Raw genomic sequence first — 20,961 nt, forward strand, 5'->3', positions numbered from 1 at the left:
GTGTCATTGTGTCGAGCAGAACAGGGCTAACAGAGTGTCATTGTGTCGAGCAGAACAGGGCTAACAGAGTGTCATTGTGTCGAGGAGAACAGGGCTAACAGAGTGTCATTGTGTCGAGCAGAACAGGACTAACAGAGTGTCATTGTGTCCAACAGAACAGGACTAACAGAGTGTCATTGTGTCGAGGAGAACAGGACTAACAGAGTGTCATTGTGTCGAGCAGAACAGGGCTAACAGAGTGTCATTGTGTCCAACAGAACAGGACTAACAGAGTGTCATTGTGTCGAGCAGAACAGGACTAACAGAGTGTCATTGTGTCGAGCAGAACAGGGCTAACAGAGTGTCATTGTGTCGAGCAGAACAGGACTAACAGAGTGTCATTGTGTCGAGCAGAACAGGACTAACAGAGTGTCATTGTGTCGTGCAGAACAGGGCTAACAGAGTGTCATTGTGTCGAACAGAACAGGACTAACAGAGTGTCATTGTGTATGGATAACAGGTCTAACAGAGTGTCATTGTGTCGAGGAGAACAGGGCTAACAGAGTGACATTGTGTCGAGGAGAACAGGGATAACAGAGTGTCATTGTGTTGAACAGAACAGGACTAACAGAGTGTCATTGTGTATGGATAACAGGTCTAACAGAGTGTCATTGTGTCGAGCAGAACAGGGCTAACAGAGTGTCATTGTGTCGAGGAGAACAGGGCTAACAGAGTGTCATTGTGTCGAGCAGAACAGGGCTAACAGAGTGTCATTGTGTCGAGCAGAACAGGGCTAACAGAGTGTCATTGTGTCGAGCAGAACAGGACTAACAGAGTGTCATTGTGTCAAGGAGAACAGGACTAACAGAGTGTCATTGTGTCAAGGAGAACAGGACTAACAGAGTGTCATTGTGTCAAGGAGAACAGGGCTAACAGAGTGTCATTGTGTCGAGCAGAACAGGACTAACAGAGTGTCATTGTGTCGAGGAGAACAGGGCTAACATAGTGTCATTGTGTCGAGCAGAACAGGACTAACAGAGTGTCATTGTGTCGAACAGAACAGGGCTAACAGAGTGTCATTGTGTCGAGCAGAACAGGACTAACAGAGTGTCATTGTGTCGAGCAGAACAGGACTAACAGAGTGTCATTGTGTCGAACAGAACAGGACTAACAGAGTGTCATTGTGTCGAGCAGAACAGGGCTAACAGAGTGTCATTGTGTCGAGCAGAACAGGACTAACAGAGTGTCATTGTGTCGAGCAGAACAGGGCTAACAGAGTGTCATTGTGTCGAGCAGAACAGGGCTAACAGAGTGTCATTGTGTCGAGGAGAACAGGGCTAACAGAGTGTCATTGTGTCGAGCAGAACAGGGCTAACAGAGTGTCATTGTGTTGAGCAGAACAGGACTAACAGAGTGTCATTGTGTCGAGCAGAACAGGACTAACAGAGTGTCATTGTGTCGAGCAGAACAGGACTAACAGAGTGTCATTGTGTCGAACAGAACAGGGCTAACAGAGTGTCATTGTGTCGAGCAGAACAGGACTAACAGAGTGTCATTGTGTCGAGCAGAACAGGGCTAACAGAGTGTCATTGTGTCGAGCAGAACAGGACTAACAGAGTGTCATTGTGTCGAGCAGAACAGGGCTAACAGAGTGTCATTGTGTCGAGCAGAACAGGGCTAACAGAGTGTCATTGTGTCGAGGAGAACAGGGCTAACAGAGTGTCATTGTGTCGAGCAGAACAGGGCTAACAGAGTGTCATTGTGTCGAGCAGAACAGGGCTAACAGAGTGTCATTGTGTCGAGCAGAACGGGACTAACAGAGTGTCATTGTGTCAAGGAGAACAGGACTAACAGAGTGTCATTGTGTCAAGGAGAACAGGACTAACAGAGTGTCATTGTGTCAAGGAGAACAGGGCTAACAGAGTGTCATTGTGTCGAGCAGAACAGGACTAACAGAGTGTCATTGTGTCGAGGAGAACAGGGCTAACATAGTGTCATTGTGTCGAGCAGAACAGGACTAACAGAGTGTCATTGTGTCAAACAGAACAGGACTAACAGAGTGTCATTGTGTCAAACAGAACAGGGCTAACAGAGTGTTATTGTGTCGAGGAGAACAGGGCTAACATAGTGTCATTGTGTCGAGCAGAACAGGACTAACAGAGTGTCATTGTGTCGAACAGAACAGGGCTAACAGAGTGTCATTGTGTCGAGCAGAACAGGACTAACAGAGTGTCATTGTGTCGAGCAGAACAGGACTAACAGAGTGTCATTGTGTCGAACAGAACAGGACTAACAGAGTGTCATTGTGTCGAGCAGAACAGGGCTAACAGAGTGTCATTGTGTCGAGCAGAACAGGACTAACAGAGTGTCATTGTGTCGAGCAGAACAGGGCTAACAGAGTGTCATTGTGTCGAGCAGAACAGGGCTAACAGAGTGTCATTGTGTCGAGGAGAACAGGGCTAACAGAGTGTCATTGTGTCGAGCACAACAGGGCTAACAGAGTGTCATTGTGTCGAGCAGAACAGGGCTAACAGAGTGTCATTGTGTCGAGCAGAACAGGACTAACAGAGTGTCATTGTGTCAAGGAGAACAGGACTAACAGAGTGTCATTGTGTCAAGGAGATCAGGACTAACAGAGTGTCATTGTGTCAAGGAGAACAGGGCTAACAGAGTGTCATTGTGTCGAGCAGAACAGGACTAACAGAGTGTCATTGTGTCGAGGAGAACAGGGCTAACATAGTGTCATTGTGTCAAGGAGAACAGGACTAACAGAGTGTCATTGTGTCAAGGAGAACAGGACTAACAGAGTGTCATTGTGTCAAGGAGAACAGGGCTAACAGAGTGTCATTGTGTCGAGCAGAACAGGACTAACAGAGTGTCATTGTGTCGAGGAGAACAGGGCTAACATAGTGTCATTGTGTCGAGCAGAACAGGACTAACAGAGTGTCATTGTGTCAAACAGAACAGGACTAACAGAGTGTCATTGTGTCAAACAGAACAGGGCTAACAGAGTGTTATTGTGTCGAGCAGCACAGGACTAACAGAGTGTCATTGTGTCGAGCAGAACAGGGCTAACAGAGTGTCATTGTGTCGAGGAGAACAGGACTAACAGAGTGTCATTGTGTTGAGCAGAACAGGGCTAACAGAGTGTCATTGTGTCGAGGAGAACAGGGCTAACAGAGTGTCATTGTGTCGAACAGAACAGGACTAACAGAGTGTCATTGTGTATGGATAACAGGTCTAACAGAGTGTCATTGTGTCGAGGAGAACAGGGCTAACAGAGTGACATTGTGTCGAGGAGAACAGGGCTAACAGAGTGTCATTGTGTTGAGCAGAACAGGACTAACAGAGTGTCATTGTGTCAAGGAGAACAGGACTAACAGAGTGTTATTGTGTCGAGCAGAACAGGACTAACAGAGTGTCATTGTGTCGAGGAGAACAGGACTAACAGAGTGTCATTGTGTCGAGCAGAACAGGGCTAACAGAGTGTCATTGTGTCGAGCAGAACAGGGCTAACAGAGTGTCATTGTGTCGAGGAGAACAGGGCTAACAGAGTGTCATTGTGTCGAGCAGAACAGGACTAACAGAGTGTCATTGTGTCCAACAGAACAGGACTAACAGAGTGTCATTGTGTCGAGGAGAACAGGACTAACAGAGTGTCATTGTGTCGAGCAGAACAGGGCTAACAGAGTGTCATTGTGTCCAACAGAACAGGACTAACAGAGTGTCATTGTGTCGAGCAGAACAGGACTAACAGAGTGTCATTGTGTCGAGCAGAACAGGGCTAACAGAGTGTCATTGTGTCGAGCAGAACAGGACTAACAGAGTGTCATTGTGTCGAGCAGAACAGGACTAACAGAGTGTCATTGTGTCGTGCAGAACAGGGCTAACAGAGTGTCATTGTGTCGAACAGAACAGGACAAACAGTGTCATTGTGTATGGATAACAGGTCTAACAGAGTGTCATTGTGTCGAGGAGAACAGGGCTAACAGAGTGACATTGTGTCGAGGAGAACAGGGATAACAGAGTGTCATTGTGTTGAGCAGAACAGGACTAACAGAGTGTCATTGTGTCAAGGAGAACAGGACTAACAGAGTGTTATTGTGTCGAGCAGAACAGGACTAACAGAGTGTCATTGTGTCGAGGAGAACAGGGCTAACAGAGTGTCATTGTGTCGAGCAGAACAGGGCTAACAGAGTGTCATTGTGTCGAGGAGAACAGGACTAACAGAGTGTCATTGTGTCGAGCAGAACAGGGCTAACAGAGTGTCATTGTGTCGAGCAGAACAGGGATAACAGAGTGTCATTGTGTCGAGCAGAACAGGACTAACAGAGTGTCATTGTGTCAAGGAGAACAGGGCTAACAGAGTGTCATTGTGTCGAGCAGAACAGGGCTAACAGAGTGTCATTGTGTCGAGGAGAACAGGGCTAACAGAGTGTCATTGTGTCGAGCAAAACAGGGCTAACAGAGTGTCATTGTGTCGAGCAGAACAGGGCTAACAGAGTGTCATTGTGTCGAGGAGAACAGGGCTAACACAGTGTCATTGTGTTGAGGAGAACAGGGCTAACAGAGTGTCATTGTGTCGAACAGAACAGGACTAACAGAGTGTCATTGTGTCAAGGAGAACAGGACTAACAGAGTGTTATTGTGTCGAGCAGAACAGGACTAACAGAGTGTCATTGTGTCGAGGAGAACAGGGCTAACAGAGTGTCATTGTGTCGAGCAGAACAGGGCTAACAGAGTGTCATTGTGTCGAGGAGAACAGGACTAACAGAGTGTCATTGTGTCGAGCAGAACAGGGCTAACAGAGTGTCATTGTGTCGAGCAGAACAGGGCTAACAGAGTGTCATTGTGTCGAGGAGAACAGGGCTAACAGAGTGTCATTGTGTTGAGGAGAACAGGACTAACAGAGTGTCATTGTGTCGAGGAGAACAGGACTAACAGAGTGTCATTGTGTCGAGCAGAACAGGACTAACAGAGTGTCATTGTGTCCAACAGAACAGGACTAACAGAGTGTCATTGTGTCGAGGAGAACAGGACTAACAGAGTGTCATTGTGTCGAGCAGAACAGGACTAACAGAGTGTCATTGTGTCGAGCAGAACAGGGCTAACAGAGTGTCATTGTGTCGAACAGAACAGGACTAACAGAGTGTCATTGTGTATGGATAACAGGTCTAACAGAGTGTCATTGTGTCGAGGAGAACAGGGCTAACAGAGTGACATTGTGTCGAGGAGAACAGGGATAACAGAGTGTCATTGTGTTGAGCAGAACAGGACTAACAGAGTGTCATTGTGTCAAGGAGAACAGGACTAACAGAGTGTTATTGTGTCGAGCAGAACAGGACTAACAGAGTGTCATTGTGTCGAGGAGAACAGGGCTAACAGAGTGTCATTGTGTCGAGCAGAACAGGGCTAACAGAGTGTCATTGTGTCGAGGAGAACAGGACTAACAGAGTGTCATTGTGTCGAGCAGAACAGGGCTAACAGAGTGTCATTGTGTCGAGCAGAACAGGGCTAACAGAGTGTCATTGTGTCGAGCAGAACAGGACTAACAGAGTGTCATTGTGTCAAGGAGAACAGGGCTAACAGAGTGTCATTGTGTCGAGCAGAACAGGGCTAACAGAGTGTCATTGTGTCGAGGAGAACAGGGCTAACAGAGTGTCATTGTGTCGAGCAGAACAGGGCTAACAGAGTGTCATTGTGTCGAGCAGAACAGGGCTAACAGTGTCATTGTGTCGAGGAGAACAGGGCTAACACAGTGTCATTGTGTTGAGGAGAACAGGGCTAACAGAGTGTCATTGTGTCGAACAGAACAGGACTAACAGAGTGTCATTGTGTCAAGGAGAACAGGACTAACAGAGTGTTATTGTGTCGAGCAGAACAGGACTAACAGAGTGTCATTGTGTCGAGGAGAACAGGGCTAACAGAGTGTCATTGTGTCGAGCAGAACAGGGCTAACAGAGTGTCATTGTGTCGAGGAGAACAGGACTAACAGAGTGTCATTGTGTCGAGCAGAACAGGGCTAACAGAGTGTCATTGTGTCGAGCAGAACAGGGCTAACAGAGTGTCATTGTGTCGAGGAGAACAGGGCTAACAGAGTGTCATTGTGTTGAGGAGAACAGGACTAACAGAGTGTCATTGTGTCGAGCAGAACAGGACTAACAGAGTGTCATTGTGTCCAACAGAACAGGACTAACAGAGTGTCTTTGTGTCGAGGAGAACAGGACTAACAGAGTGTCATTGTGTCGAGCAGAACAGGACTAACAGAGTGTCATTGTGTCGAGCAGAACAGGGCTAACAGAGTGTCATTGTGTCGAGCAGAACAGGACTAACAGAGTGTCATTGTGTCGAGCAGAACAGGACTAACAGAGTGTCATTGTGTCGAGGAGAACAGGGCTAACAGAGTGTCATTGTGTCAAGGAGAACAGGACTAACAGAGTGTCATTGTGTCGAGGAGAACAGGACTAACAGAGTGTCATTGTGTCGAGGAGAACAGGGCTAACAGAGTGTCATTGTGTCGAGGATTACAGGGCTAACAGAGTGTAATTGTGTCGAGGAGAACAGTACTAACAGAGTGTCATTGTGTCGAGGAGAACAGGACTAACAGAGTGTCATTGTGTCGAGTAGAACAGGACTAACAGAGTGTCATTGTGTCGAGGAGGACAGGGCTAACAGAGTGTCATTGTGTCAAGGATTACAGGGTTAACAGAGTGTTATTGTGTCGAGGAGAACAGGACTAACAGAGTGTTATTGTGTCAAGGAGAACAGGACTAACAGAGTGTTATTGTGTCAAGGAGAACAGGACTAACAGAGTGTTATTGTGTCAAGGAGAACAGGGCTAACAGAGTGTCATTGTGTCAAGGATTACAGGGCTAACAGAGTGTTATTGTGTCAAGGAGAACAGGACTAACAGAGTGTTATTGTGTCAAGGAGAACAGGACTAACAGAGTGTTATTGTGTCAAGGAGAACAGGACTAACAGAGTGTTATTGTGTCAAGGAGAACAGGACTAACAGAGTGTCATTGTGTCAAGGATTACAGGGCTAACAGAGTGTCATTGTGTCGAGGAGAACAGGACTAACAGAGTGTTATTGTGTCAAGGAGAACAGGGCTAACAGAGTGTTATTGTGTCAAGGAGAACAGGACTAACAGAGTGTTATTGTGTCAAGGAGAACAGGACTAACAGAGTGTCATTGTGTCGAGCAGAACAGGGCTAACAGAGTGTCATTGTGTCGAACAGAACAGGACTAACAGAGTGTCATTGTGTATGGATAACAGGTCTAACAGAGTGTCATTGTGTCGAGGAGAACAGGGCTAACAGAGTGACATTGTGTCGAGGAGAACAGGGCTAACAGAGTGTCATTGTGTTGAGCAGAACAGGACTAACAGAGTGTCATTGTGTCAAGGAGAACAGGACTAACAGAGTGTTATTGTGTCGAGCAGAACAGGACTAAAAGAGTGTCATTGTGTCGAGGAGAACAGGGCTAACAGAGTGTCATTGTGTCGAGCAGAACAGGGCTAACAGAGTGTCATTGTGTCGAGGAGAACAGGACTAACAGAGTGTTATTGTGTCAAGGAGAACAGGACTAACAGAGTGTTATTGTGTCAAGGAGAACAGGACTAACAGAGTGTTATTGTGTCAAGGAGAACAGGGCTAACAGAGTGTCATTGTGTCAAGGATTACAGGGCTAACAGAGTGTTATTGTGTCAAGGAGAACAGGGCTAACAGAGTGTTATTGTGTCAAGGAGAACAGGACTAACAGAGTGTTATTGTGTCAAGGAGAACAGGACTAACAGAGTGTTATTGTGTCAAGGAGAACAGGACTAACAGAGTGTTATTGTGTCAAGGAGAACAGGACTAACAGAGTGTCATTGTGTCAAGGATTACAGGGCTAACAGAGTGTCATTGTGTCGAGGAGAACAGGACTAACAGAGTGTTATTGTGTCAAGGAGAACAGGGCTAACAGAGTGTTATTGTGTCAAGGAGAACAGGACTAACAGAGTGTTATTGTGTCAAGGAGAACAGGACTAACAGAGTGTCATTGTGTCGAGCAGAACAGGGCTAACAGAGTGTCATTGTGTCGAACAGAACAGGACTAACAGAGTGTCATTGTGTATGGATAACAGGTCTAACAGAGTGTCATTGTGTCAAGGAGAACAGGGCTAACAGAGTGACATTGTGTCGAGGAGAACAGGGCTAACAGAGTGTCATTGTGTTGAGCAGAACAGGACTAACAGAGTGTCATTGTGTCAAGGAGAACAGGACTAACAGAGTGTTATTGTGTCGAGCAGAACAGGACTAACAGAGTGTCATTGTGTCGAGGAGAACAGGGCTAACAGAGTGTCATTGTGTCGAGCACAACAGGGCTAACAGAGTGTCATTGTGTCGAGGAGAACAGGACTAACAGAGTGTCATTGTGTCGAGCAGAACAGGGCTAACAGAGTGTCATTGTGTCGAGCAGAACAGGGCTAACAGAGTGTCATTGTGTCGAGGAGAACAGGGCTAACAGAGTGTCATTGTGTTGAGGAGAACAGGACTAACAGAGTGTCATTGTGTCGAGGAGAACAGGACTAACAGAGTGTCATTGTGTCGAGCAGAACAGGACTAACAGAGTGTCATTGTGTCCAACAGAACAGGACTAACAGAGTGTCATTGTGTATGGATAACAGGTCTAACAGAGTGTCATTGTGTCGAGGAGAACAGGGCTAACAGAGTGACATTGTGTCGAGGAGAACAGGACTAACAGAGTGTCATTGTGTCCAACAGAACAGGACTAACAGAGTGTCATTGTGTCGAGGAGAACAGGACTAACAGAGTGTCATTGTGTCGAGCAGAACAGGGCTAACAGAGTGTCATTGTGTCCAACAGAACAGGACTAACAGAGTGTCATTGTGTCGAGCAGAACAGGACTAACAGAGTGTCATTGTGTCGAGCAGAACAGGGCTAACAGAGTGTCATTGTGTCGAGCAGAACAGGACTAACAGAGTGTCATTGTGTCGAGCAGAACAGGACTAACAGAGTGTCATTGTGTCGTGCAGAACAGGGCTAACAGAGTGTCATTGTGTCGAACAGAACAGGACTAACAGTGTCATTGTGTATGGATAACAGGTCTAACAGAGTGTCATTGTGTCGAGGAGAACAGGGCTAACAGAGTGACATTGTGTCGAGGAGAACAGGGATAACAGAGTGTCATTGTGTTGAGCAGAACAGGACTAACAGAGTGTCATTGTGTCAAGGAGAACAGGACTAACAGAGTGTTATTGTGTCGAGCAGAACAGGACTAACAGAGTGTCATTGTGTCGAGGAGAACAGGGCTAACAGAGTGTCATTGTGTCGAGCAGAACAGGGCTAACAGAGTGTCATTGTGTCGAGGAGAACAGGACTAACAGAGTGTCATTGTGTCGAGCAGAACAGGGCTAACAGAGTGTCATTGTGTCGAGCAGAACAGGGATAACAGAGTGTCATTGTGTCGAGCAGAACAGGACTAACAGAGTGTCATTGTGTCAAGGAGAACAGGGCTAACAGAGTGTCATTGTGTCGAGCAGAACAGGGCTAACAGAGTGTCATTGTGTCGAGGAGAACAGGGCTAACAGAGTGTCATTGTGTCGAGCAAAACAGGGCTAACAGAGTGTCATTGTGTCGAGCAGAACAGGGCTAACAGAGTGTCATTGTGTCGAGGAGAACAGGGCTAACACAGTGTCATTGTGTTGAGGAGAACAGGGCTAACAGAGTGTCATTGTGTCGAACAGAACAGGACTAACAGAGTGTCATTGTGTCAAGGAGAACAGGACTAACAGAGTGTTATTGTGTCGAGCAGAACAGGACTAACAGAGTGTCATTGTGTCGAGGAGAACAGGGCTAACAGAGTGTCATTGTGTCGAGCAGAACAGGGCTAACAGAGTGTCATTGTGTCGAGGAGAACAGGACTAACAGAGTGTCATTGTGTCGAGCAGAACAGGGCTAACAGAGTGTCATTGTGTCGAGCAGAACAGGGCTAACAGAGTGTCATTGTGTCGAGGAGAACAGGGCTAACAGAGTGTCATTGTGTTGAGGAGAACAGGACTAACAGAGTGTCATTGTGTCGAGGAGAACAGGACTAACAGAGTGTCATTGTGTCGAGCAGAACAGGACTAACAGAGTGTCATTGTGTCCAACAGAACAGGACTAACAGAGTGTCATTGTGTCGAGGAGAACAGGACTAACAGAGTGTCATTGTGTCGAGCAGAACAGGACTAACAGAGTGTCATTGTGTCGAGCAGAACAGGGCTAACAGAGTGTCATTGTGTCGAACAGAACAGGACTAACAGAGTGTCATTGTGTATGGATAACAGGTCTAACAGAGTGTCATTGTGTCGAGGAGAACAGGGCTAACAGAGTGACATTGTGTCGAGGAGAACAGGGATAACAGAGTGTCATTGTGTTGAGCAGAACAGGACTAACAGAGTGTCATTGTGTCAAGGAGAACAGGACTAACAGAGTGTTATTGTGTCGAGCAGAACAGGACTAACAGAGTGTCATTGTGTCGAGGAGAACAGGGCTAACAGAGTGTCATTGTGTCGAGCAGAACAGGGCTAACAGAGTGTCATTGTGTCGAGGAGAACAGGACTAACAGAGTGTCATTGTGTCGAGCAGAACAGGGCTAACAGAGTGTCATTGTGTCGAGCAGAACAGGGCTAACAGAGTGTCATTGTGTCGAGCAGAACAGGACTAACAGAGTGTCATTGTGTCAAGGAGAACAGGGCTAACAGAGTGTCATTGTGTCGAGCAGAACAGGGCTAACAGAGTGTCATTGTGTCGAGGAGAACAGGGCTAACAGAGTGTCATTGTGTCGAGCAGAACAGGGCTAACAGAGTGTCATTGTGTCGAGCAGAACAGGGCTAACAGTGTCATTGTGTCGAGGAGAACAGGGCTAACACAGTGTCATTGTGTTGAGGAGAACAGGGCTAACAGAGTGTCATTGTGTCGAACAGAACAGGACTAACAGAGTGTCATTGTGTCAAGGAGAACAGGACTAACAGAGTGTTATTGTGTCGAGCAGAACAGGACTAACAGAGTGTCATTGTGTCGAGGAGAACAGGGCTAACAGAGTGTCATTGTGTCGAGCAGAACAGGGCTAACAGAGTGTCATTGTGTCGAGGAGAACAGGACTAACAGAGTGTCATTGTGTCGAGCAGAACAGGGCTAACAGAGTGTCATTGTGTCGAGCAGAACAGGGCTAACAGAGTGTCATTGTGTCGAGGAGAACAGGGCTAACAGAGTGTCATTGTGTTGAGGAGAACAGGACTAACAGAGTGTCATTGTGTCGAGCAGAACAGGACTAACAGAGTGTCATTGTGTCCAACAGAACAGGACTAACAGAGTGTCTTTGTGTCGAGGAGAACAGGACTAACAGAGTGTCATTGTGTCGAGCAGAACAGGACTAACAGAGTGTCATTGTGTCGAGCAGAACAGGGCTAACAGAGTGTCATTGTGTCGAGCAGAACAGGACTAACAGAGTGTCATTGTGTCGAGCAGAACAGGACTAACAGAGTGTCATTGTGTCGAGGAGAACAGGGCTAACAGAGTGTCATTGTGTCAAGGAGAACAGGACTAACAGAGTGTCATTGTGTCGAGGAGAACAGGACTAACAGAGTGTCATTGTGTCGAGGAGAACAGGGCTAACAGAGTGTCATTGTGTCGAGGATTACAGGGCTAACAGAGTGTAATTGTGTCGAGGAGAACAGTACTAACAGAGTGTCATTGTGTCGAGGAGAACAGGACTAACAGAGTGTCATTGTGTCGAGTAGAACAGGACTAACAGAGTGTCATTGTGTCGAGGAGGACAGGGCTAACAGAGTGTCATTGTGTCAAGGATTACAGGGTTAACAGAGTGTTATTGTGTCGAGGAGAACAGGACTAACAGAGTGTTATTGTGTCAAGGAGAACAGGACTAACAGAGTGTTATTGTGTCAAGGAGAACAGGACTAACAGAGTGTTATTGTGTCAAGGAGAACAGGGCTAACAGAGTGTCATTGTGTCAAGGATTACAGGGCTAACAGAGTGTTATTGTGTCAAGGAGAACAGGACTAACAGAGTGTTATTGTGTCAAGGAGAACAGGACTAACAGAGTGTTATTGTGTCAAGGAGAACAGGACTAACAGAGTGTTATTGTGTCAAGGAGAACAGGACTAACAGAGTGTCATTGTGTCAAGGATTACAGGGCTAACAGAGTGTCATTGTGTCGAGGAGAACAGGACTAACAGAGTGTTATTGTGTCAAGGAGAACAGGGCTAACAGAGTGTTATTGTGTCAAGGAGAACAGGACTAACAGAGTGTTATTGTGTCAAGGAGAACAGGACTAACAGAGTGTCATTGTGTCGAGCAGAACAGGGCTAACAGAGTGTCATTGTGTCGAACAGAACAGGACTAACAGAGTGTCATTGTGTATGGATAACAGGTCTAACAGAGTGTCATTGTGTCGAGGAGAACAGGGCTAACAGAGTGACATTGTGTCGAGGAGAACAGGGCTAACAGAGTGTCATTGTGTTGAGCAGAACAGGACTAACAGAGTGTCATTGTGTCAAGGAGAACAGGACTAACAGAGTGTTATTGTGTCGAGCAGAACAGGGCTAACAGAGTGTCATTGTGTCGAGGAGAACAGGACTAACAGAGTGTTATTGTGTCAAGGAGAACAGGACTAACAGAGTGTTATTGTGTCAAGGAGAACAGGACTAACAGAGTGTTATTGTGTCAAGGAGAACAGGGCTAACAGAGTGTCATTGTGTCAAGGATTACAGGGCTAACAGAGTGTTATTGTGTCAAGGAGAACAGGGCTAACAGAGTGTTATTGTGTCAAGGAGAACAGGACTAACAGAGTGTTATTGTGTCAAGGAGAACAGGACTAACAGAGTGTTATTGTGTCAAGGAGAACAGGACTAACAGAGTGTTATTGTGTCAAGGAGAACAGGACTAACAGAGTGTCATTGTGTCAAGGATTACAGGGCTAACAGAGTGTCATTGTGTCGAGGAGAACAGGACTAACAGAGTGTTATTGTGTCAAGGAGAACAGGGCTAACAGAGTGTTATTGTGTCAAGGAGAACAGGACTAACAGAGTGTTATTGTGTCAAGGAGAACAGGACTAACAGAGTGTCATTGTGTCGAGCAGAACAGGGCTAACAGAGTGTCATTGTGTCGAACAGAACAGGACTAACAGAGTGTCATTGTGTATGGATAACAGGTCTAACAGAGTGTCATTGTGTCAAGGAGAACAGGGCTAACAGAGTGACATTGTGTCGAGGAGAACAGGGCTAACAGAGTGTCATTGTGTTGAGCAGAACAGGACTAACAGAGTGTCATTGTGTCAAGGAGAACAGGAATAACAGAGTGTTATTGTGTCGAGCAGAACAGGACTAACAGAGTGTCATTGTGTCGAGGAGAACAGGGCTAACAGAGTGTCATTGTGTCGAGCACAACAGGGCTAACAGAGTGTCATTGTGTCGAGGAGAACAGGACTAACAGAGTGTCATTGTGTCGAGCAGAACAGGGCTAACAGAGTGTCATTGTGTCGAGCAGAACAGGGCTAACAGAGTGTCATTGTGTCGAGGAGAACAGGGCTAACAGAGTGTCATTGTGTTGAGGAGAACAGGACTAACAGAGTGTCATTGTGTCGAGGAGAACAGGACTAACAGAGTGTCATTGTGTCGAGCAGAACAGGACTAACAGAGTGTCATTGTGTCCAACAGAACAGGACTAACAGAGTGTCATTGTGTATGGATAACAGGTCTAACAGAGTGTCATTGTGTCGAGGAGAACAGGGCTAACAGAGTGACATTGTGTCGAGGAGAACAGGGCTAACAGAGTGTCATTGTGTTGAGCAGAACAGGACTAACAGAGTGTCATTGTGTCAAGGAGAACAGGACTAACAGAGTGTCATTGTGTCGAGGAGAACAGGACTAACAGAGTGTCATTGTGTCGAGCAGAACAGGGCTAACAGAGTGTCATTGTGTCGAGCAGAACAGGGCTAACAGAGTGTCATTGTGTCGAGGAGAACAGGGCTAACAGAGTGTCATTGTGTTGAGGAGAACAGGACTAACAGAGTGTCATTGTGTCGAGGAGAACAGGACTAACAGAGTGTCATTGTGTCGAGCAGAACAGGACTAACAGAGTGTCATTGTGTCCAACAGAACAGGACTAACAGAGTGTCATTGTGTCGAGGAGAACAGGACTAACAGAGTGTCATTGTGTCGAGCAGAACAGGACTAACAGAGTGTCATTGTGTCGAGCAGAACAGGGCTAACAGAGTGTCATTGTGTCGAGCAGAACAGGACTAACAGAGTGTCATTGTGTCGAGCAGAACAGGACTAACAGAGTGTCATTGTGTCGAGGAGAACAGGGCTAACAGAGTGTCATTGTGTCAAGGAGAACAGGACTAACAGAGTGTCATTGTGTCGAGGAGAACAGGACTAACAGAGTGTCATTGTGTCGAGGAGAACAGGGCTAACAGAGTGTCATTGTGTCGAGGATTACAGGGCTAACAGAGTGTCATTGTGTCGAGGAGAACAGGACTAACAGAGTGTCATTGTGTCGAGGAGAACAGGACTAACAGAGTGTCATTGTGTCGAGGAGAACAGGACTAACAGAGTGTCATTGTGTCGAGGAGAACAGGGCTAACAGAGTGTCATTGTGTCAAGGATTACAGGGCTAACAGAGTGTTATTGTGTCGAGGAGAACAGGACTAACAGAGTGTTATTGTGTCAAGGAGAACAGGACTAACAGAGTGTTATTGTGTCAAGGAGAACAGGACTAACAGAGTGTTATTGTGTCAAGGAGAACAGGGCTAACAGAGTGTCATTGTGTCAAGGATTACAGGGCTAACAGAGTGTTATTGTGTCAAGGAGAACAGGACTAACAGAGTGTTATTGTGTCAAGGAGAACAGGACTAACAGAGTGTTATTTTGTCAAGGAGAACAGGACTAACAGAGTGTTATTGTGTCAAGGAGAACAGGACTAACAGAGTGTCATTGTGTCAAGGATTACAGGGCTAACAGAGTGTCATTGTGTCGAGGAGAACAGGACTAACAGAGTGTTATTGTGTCAAGGAGAACAGGGCTAACAGAGTGTTATTGTGTCAAGGAGAACAGGACTAACAGAGTGTTATTGTGTCAAGGAGAACAGGACTAACAGAGTGTTATTGTGTCAAGGAGAACAGGACTAACAGAGTGTTATTGTGTCAAGGAGAACAGGACTAACAGAGTGTCATTGTGTCGAGGAGAACAGGACTAACAGAGTGTCATTGTGTCAAGAATTACAGGGCTAACAGAGTGTTATTGTGTCGAGGAGAACAGGACTAACAGAGTGTTATTGTGTCAAGGAGAACAGGACTAACAGAGTGTTATTGTGTCAAGGAGAACAGGGCTAACAGAGTGTCATTGTGTCGAGGAGAACAGGACTAACAGAGTGTTATTGTGTCAAGGAGAACAGGACTAACAGAGTGTCATTGTGTCGAGCAGAACAGGACTAACAGAGTGTCATTGATTCGAGGAGAACAGGGCTAACAGAGTGTCATTGTGTCAAGGATTACAGGGCTAACAGATTGTCATTATGGATGGATAACAGGTCTAACAGGGTGTCATTGTTACAGAATTGAAATCTGTGCTGAAATAGAGAGAAGAGCAAAGGGGAAAAGTAGAAGGGTGTAATGTCTTTGACTCACTCAGCTGACCCCAAGTTAAAGCAGTGTCTACAGCTCACCCTCTAATGATACTCATATGGTCTACAGCCCACCCTCTAATGATACTCATATGGTCTACAGCCCATCCTCTAATGATACTCATATTTACATTTACATTTAAGTCATTTAGCAGACGCTCTTATCCAGAGCGACTTACAAATTGGAAAGTTCATACATATTCATCCTGGTCCCCCCGTGGGAATTGAACCCTGGTCCCCCCGTGGGAATTGAACCCACAACCCTGGCGTTGCAAGCGCCATGCTCTACCAACTGAGCCACACGGGTTCACACGGGTTCATATGGTCTACAGCCCACCCTCTAATGATACTCATATGGTCTACAGCCCACCCTCTAATTATACTCATATGGTCTACAGCTCACCCTCTACTGATACTCATATGGTCTACAGCCCATCCTCTAATGATACTCATATGGTCTACAGCCCATCCTCTAATGATACTCATATGGTCTACAGCCCACCCTCTAATGATACTCATATGGTCTACAGCTCACCCTCTAATGATACTCATATGGTCTACAGCCCACCCTCTAATGATACTCATATGGTCTACAGCCCACCCTCTAATGATACTCATATGGTCTACAGCCCATCCTCTAATGATACTCATATGGTCTACAGCTCACCCTCTAATGATACTCATATGGTCTACAGCCCACCCTCTAATGATACTCATATGGTCTACAGCCCAGCCTCTAATGATACTCATATGGTCTACAGCCCATCCTCTAATGATACTCATATGGTCTACACCCCATCCTCTAATGATACTCACATGGTCTACAGCTCACCCTCTTTCTTCTCATTTCCTCAATAATCTCTTCTCTGCAACATTCTCTCTGCTTCCTCCTTATACTGGTGTCCTCTATATCCAATCAAATTAAAATTTCAATTTCTCTGTCGGCATGCCAACTCTGAATACCATAAAATTGTCTGAGCTCAAAAATCCTTGACACTCTTCTCCTACAAGTGTTTTACAAATCTCATACTACCAATTCTCATATGGGGTGCTGTACTAGGAAAATGTGATCCTTTCTGTTCTACAATTACGGAATGTATTGTTAGACAACGTAGAGGATAGCAGCCACTCTTGTCCTCTAGGTCCGTATGGAAGTCCCATTGACCTCCTTATGGACTAGGGGAATGTATAGAGGATGCAAACAAACATCTAACATGTTGAATCATCACCTTGCACACTTAATGCAAATAGGGATTCAACTATGCACTCTTCGGAAAAAAAGGTGCTATCTAGAATCTAAAAGGGTTCTTCAGCTTTTTTTGGTTCCAGGTAGAAACCGTTTGGGTTCTACGTAAAACCCTACATGGAACCCAAAAGGGTTCTACCTGGAACCAGAAAGGGTTCTCCTATGGGGATAGCTGAAGAACCCTTTTGGAACCCTTTTTTCTAACAGTACAGATAGAGAGCCAAGGTGCCATGTCAATGTGAAAACTGATATCCTGTTAGATGTCATCTAGCGTAGTAATGCTTTGTCATCCCTCTAGCCATCTCTCCCTCTAGCCATCTCTCCCTCTAGCCATCTCCCCCTCTAGCCATCTCTCCCTCTAGGCATCTCTCCCTCTAGCCATCTCTCCCTCTAGCCATCTCCCCCTCTAGCCATCTCTCCCTCTAGCCATCTCTCCCTCTAGCCATCTCTCCCTCTAGCCATCTCCCCCTCTAGCCATCTCCCCCTCTAGCCATCTCTCCCTCTCGCCATCTCTCCCTCTAGCCATCTCTCCCTCTAGCCATCTCCCCCTCTAGCCATCTCTCCCTCTAGCCATCTCTCCCTCTAGCCATCTCTCCCTCTAACCATCTCCCCCTCTAGCCATCTCTCCCTCTAGCCATCTCCCCCTCTAGCCATCTCCCCCTCTAGCCATCTCTCCCTCTCGCCATCTCTCCCTCTAGCCATCTCTCCCTCTAGCCATCTCTCCCTCTAGCCATCTCTCCCTCTAGCCATCTCCCCCTCTAGCCATCTCTCCCTCTAGCCATCTCTCCCTCTAGCCATCTCTCCCTCTTGCCATCTCCCCCTCTAGCCATCTCTCCCTCTAGCCATCTCCCCCTCTAGCCATCTCTCCCTCTAACCATCTCTCCTCTAGCCATCTCCCCCTCTAGCCATCTCTCCCTCTAACCATCTCCCCCTCTAGCCATCTCTCCCTCTAGCCATCTCCCCCTCTAGCCATCTCTCCCTCTCGCCATCTCTCCCTCTAGCCATCTCTCCCTCTAGCCATCTCTCCCTCTCGCCATCTCTCCCTCTAGCCATCTCTCCCTCTCGCCATCTCTCCCTCTAGCCATCTCTCCCTCTCGCCATCTCTCCCTCTAGCCATCTCCCCCTCTAGCCATCTCCCCCTCTAGCCATCTCTCCCTCTAGCCATCTCTCCCTCTCGCCATCTCTCCCTTTGGCCATCTCTCCCTCTAACCATCTCTCCCTCTAGCCATCTCCCCCTCTAGCCATCTCCCCCTCTAGCCATCTCCCCCTCTAGCCATCTCTCCCTCTCGCCATCTCTCCCTCTCGCCATCTCTCCCTCTAGCCATCTCTCCCTCTAGCCATCTCTCCCTCTAGCCATCTCTCCCTCTAGCCATCTCTCCCTCTAGCCATCTCTCCCTCTCGCCATCTCTCCCTCTCGCCATCTCTCCCTCTAGCCATCACTCCCTCTCGCCATCTCTCGCTCTCGCCGTCTCTCCCTCTAGCCAACTCTCCCTCTAGCCATCTCTCCCTCTAGCCATCTCTCCCTCTCGCCATCTCTCCCTCTCGCCATCTCTCCCTCTAGCCATCTCTCCCTCTCGCCATCTCTCCCTCTCGCCATCTCTCCCTCTAGCCATCTCTCCCTCTAGCCATCTCTCCCTCTCGCCATCTCTCCCTATCTCCATCTCTCCCTCTAGCCATCTCTCCTTCTCGCCCTCTCTCCCTCTCGCCATCTCTCCCTCTCGCCATCTCTCCCTCTAGCCATCTCTCCCTCTAGCCATCTCTCCCTCTCGCCATCTCTCCCTATCTCCATCTCTCCCTCTAGCCATCTCTCCTTCTCGCCCTCTCTCCTTCTCGCCATCTCTCCCTCTAGCCATCTCTCCCTCTAGCCATCTCTCCCTATAGCCATCTCTCCCTCTAGCCATCTCTCCCTCTAGCCATCTCTCCCTCTCACCATCTCTCCCTCTCCCTCTAGCCATCTCTCCCTCTAGCCATCTCTCCCTCTAGCCATGTCTCCCTCTAGCCATCTCTCCCTCTAGCCATCTCCCCCTCTAGCCATCTCTCCCTCTAGCCATCTCTCCCTCTAGCCATCTCTCCCTCTCGCCATCTCTCCCTCTCGCCATCTCTCCCTCTAGCCATCACTCCCTCTCGCCATCTCTCCCTCTCGCCATCTCTCCCTCTAGCCATCTCTCCCTCTAGCCATCTCTCCCTCTAGCCATCTCTCCCTCTCGCCATCTCTCCCTCTAGCCATCTCTCCCTCTAGCCATCTCTCCCTCTCGCCATCTCTCCCTCTCGCCATCTCTCCCTCTAGCCATCTCTCCCTCTAGCCATCTCTCCCTCTCGCCATCTCTCCCTATCTCCATCTCTCCCTCTAGCCATCTCTCCTTCTCGCCCTCTCTCCTTCTCGCCATCTCTCCCTCTAGCCATCTCTCCCTCTAGCCATCTCTCCCTATAGCCATCTCTCCCTCTAGCCATCTCTCCCTCTAGCCATCTCTCCCTCTCACCATCTCTCCCTCTCGCCTTCTCTCCCTCTAGCCATCTCTCCCTCTAGCCATCTCTCCCCCTAGCCACCTCTCCCTCTATTCATCTCTCCCTCTAGCCATCTCTCCCTCTAGCCATCTCTCCCTCTAACCATCTCTCCCTCTCGCCATCCTCCCTCTAGCCATCTCTCCCTCTAGCCATCTCCCCCTCTCGCCATCTCCATCTCTCCCTCTCGCCATTTCTCCCTCTCGCCATCTCTCCCTCTCCATCTCTCCCTATCGCCATCTCTCCCTCTAGCCATCTCTCCCTCTAGCCATCTCTCCCTCTCGCCATCTCCCTATCTCCATCTCTCCCCCTAGCCATCTCTCCCTCTCGCCATCTCCCTATCTTCATCTCTGCCTCTCGCCGTCTGACAGACAAACAGCACACCCCCTTATTTCTTTGTAGCCCAAAAACATCACAAACAGAAAGAAAGAAATCCCACATACACTCACCAACACAAATAACATGTTAGCTCCTGATCCTGTCTCCTTTAGTAACTCAACATTTCACATCATTCAGATATTTTTTCTTAAACGAGGGATTTTGTGAAAATATATTCCTTTTTTTTCATTGGTAGAGACGAGGGGGGTACAGGTACACGACACAAACTCATACAATCTCATACTCAGTTCACATTTTCCTGCTGGCTGCCAGTCAAAAATAAAAAACATTAAAAAAGGAAATATAAAGACCATGAACACAACCAGTCAGGATGTTTTCATCTGATTGTCAAACAAATCACTTGAAAAAGCAGTTGACCTTCGCACGTTCATTCAAAATAATTCTAGCATCCTAACAGAGAACTGTGCACCTGCCAACATTCCTTCAAATCAAATCAAATACAGGTAATGATGGCACAAGAGGGTAGGGCTGCCGTCTTATCGGCTCTTAACCAAAGTTAAGTGCAGTAGTTCGCACATTCAGTTTTGCGCGAATGCTGCCATCTATCCACGGTTTCTGGTTGGGGAAGGTTTTAATAGTCACATGGGTACAACATATCTTATACACTTCTTGATGAAATCAGTAACCGTCTCAGTGTACACCTCAATATTATTCTCGGAAACTACCCAGAACATATCCCAGTCCGTGTGATCAAAACAATCTTGAAGCGTGGATTTCGATTGGTCAGACCAGCGTTGAACAGTCCTTAGCACGGGTACTTCCTGTTTGAGTTTCTGACTATAGGAAGGGTGGAGCAAAATGGAGTCATGGTCAGATTTTCCAAAGGAGGGTGGGGGAGGGCTTTGTATGCATGAAGTTGGAATAACAATGGTTGAGTGTTCTTCCAGCACGAGTACTACAGTCGATATGCAGTCGATATGCAAAACTTTTCTTTGTTAAAATCCCCAGCTACAATAAATGCAGCCTCAGGATATACGGTTTACCGTTTGTATAAGGTCTAGGTAAGTTCCTTGAGGGCCGTCGTGGTATCGATTTGAGGGGGGATATACGGGGCTGTGACAATAACTGAAGAGAATTATCTTGGGAGATAATACGTTCGGCATTTGATTGTGAGGTATTCTAGGTCAGGTGAACAAAAGGACTTGAG

This window comes from Salvelinus fontinalis, chromosome 16 (assembly GCF_029448725.1).
Source record: "Salvelinus fontinalis isolate EN_2023a chromosome 16, ASM2944872v1, whole genome shotgun sequence".
Lineage (NCBI taxonomy): Eukaryota > Metazoa > Chordata > Actinopteri > Salmoniformes > Salmonidae > Salvelinus > Salvelinus fontinalis.